Consider the following 6,000-nt stretch of genomic DNA (forward strand, 5'->3'; position numbering starts at 1 on the left):
CTTTACCACGGATGATTTGTAGCATTCCCTTAACTTCTGCTCTTTTTTTCAGTTGTTACTGCTCTGAAGAATATTATCTGTACTCACAGCTGCTAGATAAGTAATACCGATATTTCAGATATCTGTTGAGATCTTGTGGTATAACAAGTTGTAAAACACACTACGAGAACACAGGAAATATTAATCCTCATGTTTCAGGATAACCACTTCCAGGGCTTGAGAAGGTCAAGACGACATTTCCTGCATAGTACATGATTGCTCTCCCGATTAGTACAAAGATTCTCACCTTAAAAAGCCCTTGTAAAGCCATAAAATAAAGGAGTGACAAAATACTCTGGCAGTACAGCAACTTTATTTTTTCCTTTTGAAAATCAGAAGCATTGGGCTTCTCAGACATTTAGCTTAATTTTCTTTTTCAGATTAAGTAAGAAGGAAATATTTTTTATTATTACCGATTAATTTTGGTAAGACTCTGGAACAGCCCTGTCTGGTTCAGAACAACTTAACCCAAAGACTGCAAACATTTTCAAAATCAAAATATTTAAAAGGCAGGAAAATATTGTAGCTGAAGCAGGATTAAGTTGACAGAAGTTTCACGTGTAAAACATATTTTTACCAGAAAAGAAAAATTGAAGAAAAGGAGAATGCTGGAGATAGGCAATGTTTGGTAAATTCTTGTTCATTCAAGGCTATTTTCACCAAGGGACAAGTGAAATTAAATTCCCACACTTGGGAAAACAAGAACCAAGCAAACCAAGGACTCAATAAGGTGTAAAGCATCATATTATTATTTTTGTGAAATAGAAGAGAAACAAGTGAGCACCTGCATATTCAAGGGAGAAGGACAGGATGTTTGAGTTCTTTTTCTGTTTCCTTGAAATATTGTCTGTGCATTCTCCATTTAAACACCATGGGCCTTTGTGAAAACCAGCACGATAACAGTAACTGTCAAACAAGGTGAGCCTAGGAGGCTCCGTTCATTAGCATTTCTAACTGACTTAGGAAGCTCAGCTGCAACATCCTGCTCAGAAATGCAAAAATCTTATCTGTATTCTGATGTAATGAACAGACATGATGCAGATGATGTTTAGAATAAAAATTCAGAGAAAGGTGAGACTGCCTTAAAGCTTGTGTTTTCTGGAGAACAGGGACTGGTTACAAAAGGCTGGCAGGCTGTAAGGTACGTGAGCTTTCAAGAAGAAAGGTTCTCTTATGGATTGATCACAGCAGTTTCTTCTGGCTGAATCAGATGCAGTCATTAGGGTTCATGTGCTTTGTTCTTGTATTTTTCAGTGTTTAACTTTTTCAGGTCTTTTAATGGCAACATCAGATGCAGTTGAATTTGATCACCGTGAATCATATTTATGATCAGGGAAGTCAGTCATCTATATTAGCTAGTCATTCTACTAGATTTTTCACTATCATCACAGCGGATGCTGTGAGCCACATTCTCCCAACATTATTCTCCCTGAGCAATTTTTCTGCAAAAAATCTTGTTGACTTCAATGGATAAGTGAATTTTATTCTCACTGGCAGGAGACCTGATTGCAATTTTTATTATAGGCACAAATTGTTCCCCAGCTTCTATGCCCTATCGTTACCCATCAACCAAAAATCTTTTACTGAGAGTGCTTTCTATTGCTGGAAATACTAGCCAATGCTTACAAGATGAAGAGGTGCTTGGGAGCACCTGTGTTCTGCTGCAGAACAGATCAGTCAGATAGGAAGGAATAAAAAGGCGGTGAAAAATGAGCATCTCCTCTAATACTTGTTTCCTTTTACAAACACGCCTCTTCCCAGCCTTGTTCCAGATGTGCAACCAATCTTGCAAATAAAGTGGCAATAGGATGAAGGATTGATTGCTTTGAGGTAATATTCACAATCTTTTCCAGGAAAGAGAAATAGTGGGACATCCAGCCTACTGCATGTTGTTTCTAAAATATGGTGCAAAGTTTTCTGCCTTTAAAATAAAATAAATTAAAAAATTAAGTAAAGGACGATTCACCACCTTCCTCTGAAACTCACTTAATTCACCTCCCTGGATTGAATATTTCTTTTATGTGACATTTTAAGCTTCCCGACTTTGCATTTCAATTGTAAATGGATGAAAAGATGTGTTCACAAGAAAGCATGAGTGGTACCACCAGATTTGGATGGAATGAAAGTAAGCTTTGTAGCCGAAGGAAAAGATGGGGGACAAAGGCAGTCAAGTTTCCTACTGAACTACATGCTCCTCCATCACCCCGCACACAAGCAGTGAAGCAGATAACCTATCTGCAAGGCTGCAGCCCAGTTACAGGAAGGTGTCCTTTCCCTCTTGCTATAAAAGGCAAATGGAAGAAAAAATATAGTTAAATGGCGAGTGAGTTACAAAGGATAACATGGAAGTGAAGAAATAACTCACAACCAAGACTCTTCTTTTTCTTCAAAACACTTAAGACATTAGAAGCACATAATCCTATTTCTTTCCCTGAATTTCAATTGTCTGCTGAAGCATTTGCATACTGCAAATCAAAAAACAACAGTGAGTGGGCTCTGGCTCAAGAGTCACCTTCTGACAAAGAAAAGCGTCAGTAAAAGACACAGCCTGATTTAAACAGCCCACTCGGGAACGTAAGCCTGACTGCAGGCCATCATTTTGCAAACAAAAATCTTTTTCATGGGCAAGGATCACCTCTTCGTAAAATAGAAGGGTGAAAACGACACCTTCCTTCTCAGTTTTTGAACTCACTCCTGTTAGTGACTATAGTCCGAAAAACCAGGATCCACCGAGTGCCAAAGGCTTTACCCAGTTGGATGATGAGAGTTCATGGGTGGCTAGTCTGCAGCAAAGGAGTTTGCCCGTGCATGCCTTCCAAGATTCAAGTCTTTGTGAACACTTTGCTCTTCTACGCCCCCTCCAGCCACACAACCGAAGAGTAGGGGAGGGAGAAAAGCAAAACTCCAGGAAGGAGCCTGAGAGAAGCTGCAATTAAAATAGGCCTGGCCAAATGCCAGCCCTGAATACCTCTAGATACAATGGGTCCTAAACCTAAATTAGGCCAACTGCCAGGCTTGGGGACACATGCACAACCATAATCTCCCAAGAACAGACAGAGACAGCAAAATGCAATTAAGTGTTCTCAGTTCACCAGTCAGTCAGAGCAATCCTCAAGCACAGCGACACTTGCCAAACATTTTCCACATACAACATGAATAACAAAAAAAATAAAAGATTTGGTTTGATTCCTATCACTTTGGAGAAAAAGAAAGAGAATCTGAGATCTGGGAAAAGAAATATTAAAGCACATGTATGGACAGGGCTAGGAAAAAAAGATTTCGAAGTTATTTTTTGACAAGGACACATGCCTACACATGAATGCCATTGATTTACCTTTCAGTAACAAGGACAGTTGCAAAAATGTTGGCGAAGAGGCAAGAAATTAAATAAGAAAACTGCATAGCAATATACTTTGGCTACAATTTATGTTTGTTGCATTCTCAGCTTGTACAAGACAGACTTCCAGTAATCCCCTCTGACACTACTACCGTGATCCAACTTATTCCCCTCATTAGGCTCAGTTATTCACCATCTGTCTCTGCAAAAAAAATTGTCTGAATATTAGTTCTTCCTCGTAATGTGGAAGCAATAATGAAATACGGTACAGGAAAAGCAAGCTGGAACTAGGATACCTCTCAGTCCAAACAAGAAAGAGCTGGAATCCATACTAAGGCTGCTGGAGTTCAAGTTCTGCCACAGCCTTGTACTGGGAGCCAACTGCAGGGACTGCCAGAAAGGGAGAAAGCATTAAATCACAGCCAGCACTACTTAGGGTCAAGAGTCAGAAGAAAAGAGTTTTAGTTATGAATAATGCCACTGCAAAGAAAACAAACCCCACAAACATACATGCAACACCCAAAAGCATTCCAGGTAAGAAGGACCATGAGGTCATGCCTCGCAGGCTACTGCAGCACAGCGCTCTTGCTCTTTCTCGTTAAGCAGAGCCAGGATGCAGTCTCAAGTTCTAAGCATCCTCCCCCCACCTCATCCCCCTTCCCACACCATAAAAAAGGCCAGAACTGGTTGAAAGCAATGGTAGTGGCTTACCTGGACGTACATCAGCAGGAGCCTGCTGTCCGCGAAGCATGCTGCAAAAAGATGTGCAGCTGGCTGCAGGGGCACACAAAGCAGGGCTGTGGTGCTGGGGCAGGGGACAGAACCACTGGGCACTTGCAGGATGGCAGCTGCAGCCCAAGAAGGGGCAAGCAGCACGGCAGGTCAGTAAGGCAGCAGTACCCGCAGCGTGGGCTCAAAGGAGAAAGGAGCTGGAACACCCGCCTGTGCCTGCTGGCTGCTCAGCTGCCTGCAGCGGGGCTGGGCGAGGGTGGCTGGGATCAAGGATACCGGTCAGAGCACAAGCCCCGACTCTGGCAGGTGCAGGTCACTCTACAGGTAAAAACTATGGATAGTTTTAGTGGACTTCATTCCCCTACAAACTCTAAAGACAGGGATACAAATACTTCAAATGATCCCTAACTCCCAGCTGTTAAGCTGAAAAATCTGGCCTAACTAGCCAAGCTTTGCCCTGATTTCAAAATCAGCTTTGCCCTGGTACTTACTTGTTCCAGTTCTAATAACTGAATCGCCTTTTTTCTTTCTTCTGTACACAACATTTATGGAAACCCTCACAAATAAACCTCAGGATATTGAATCTCACCATCTAGTAGCTGAAAAACTAAATGGTATGCACAATTGCTTCATTACTGTTCACTAGCATTTCTAGGAAGTCAGAGATACCAAGAGAAAGAAAGAAATATCCAACAATTTCTGTGCACCCCTTCTCCCATCCAGCCAAAGAGAGAATCACAAGGTATTCATTGTCTGGGTTTTTTTTTTTTTCTTTTATGATTGACAGAAGTGAAGCAAGTCTCCCAAAGGAGCATATAAATAATGTAAATAACACGCGCAGTGGCTGCCGGTACCCAGCCAAATTCACCCCTGCTATAATTCTGCTTGCCTCTGTAGCATTCCGTCTCCAAAACAGATAAACCAAATGCCTAACCGAGAATAAAGAAAGAATAAAAAACATCAGTAACCCTCTCTAGTAACAGTTATAACATGTCTTGATATAGATTTAAAATCTAAGCTGTGTTTTCAGAAAGGTTATAAAGAAATTACGTGCTGAACTGCTCTGCGTTCTTTGGATGCAAAACAGTACATATATTCTTAAGTCATTGTTAACTACCACAACTTGCATACCATTACTTTGAACACAGCCAATCCAAAGTACATGTAAAAGATGTTATAGGAGTATTTTAAATCAGGGCACCAAGCCAGAGAATATTAAAGTATATAAGCTGCCTTCCTGTCTCTAGAGGTTTTAATATGACGAATGCTTGAACTCCTGTTAGCCTTGTTGCAAGAGTTACGATGTAGAAACTGTTCATCTGAGCACAACCAGTCCATTGTAAACCCAAGCAAAATTGATACTACCCTCCAGTGAAAACTAAGAATTGTTTCTTCTGCTTTTTTTGTGTTGTTGTTTCTTTCTTGCAAAAAAACCATTTGATTTAAAATTTTCATTTCAGCACTACAAAGAAGTTAAAAGGTCTTGGTTTGCCTGCTGATTTAGAAGGCTACATCAAAAGGGCTTTTTATTTTGGTTTGGTCTTATATCATTAGGGAGTTAAGGCATTCTTTTTCTTGTAAATAGTCTAGAGAACTAAAGAACTAAATATCTGCACAAATTAATTTGGAAGCTAACATAATTTTCTTTACTTTAAGGAAAACATGGTTTACTAAGGCAGCCCAAGGAAAACCTATGCTATTTATTTTTTCCTTTGAACATCATACCAGCTACAATCTAAAATAAACCTGTGTTGGGGGAGAGAAAAATATATAGTTTTGTCTATCAAAGTCAAAGCGCAAAGTACAAACATCATTAAACTTTTCAAAACCTTTGTCAGAGGTATGAATGTTCTCTTTGAGGGGAAAACCAAAACAAAAAACGAAAAATTACT

General features: G+C 40.2%; 1 long non-coding RNA gene across 1 annotated transcript in view; it reads left to right on the plus strand.

The window, feature by feature from the left end:
- LOC130153156 (uncharacterized) overlaps positions 1–468 on the plus strand; it is a 58,643-nt gene extending 58,175 nt beyond the window's left edge. Inside the window, exon 6 of the long non-coding RNA XR_008823245.1 lies at positions 53–468. This is a non-coding gene — a long non-coding RNA (uncharacterized LOC130153156). The remainder of the gene's footprint in view (positions 1–52) is intronic.
- Positions 469–6,000: the final 5,532 nt, after the last annotated feature.

Source organism: Falco biarmicus, chromosome 7, assembly GCF_023638135.1.
Source record: "Falco biarmicus isolate bFalBia1 chromosome 7, bFalBia1.pri, whole genome shotgun sequence".
In the NCBI taxonomy this organism is placed as follows: domain Eukaryota; kingdom Metazoa; phylum Chordata; class Aves; order Falconiformes; family Falconidae; genus Falco; species Falco biarmicus.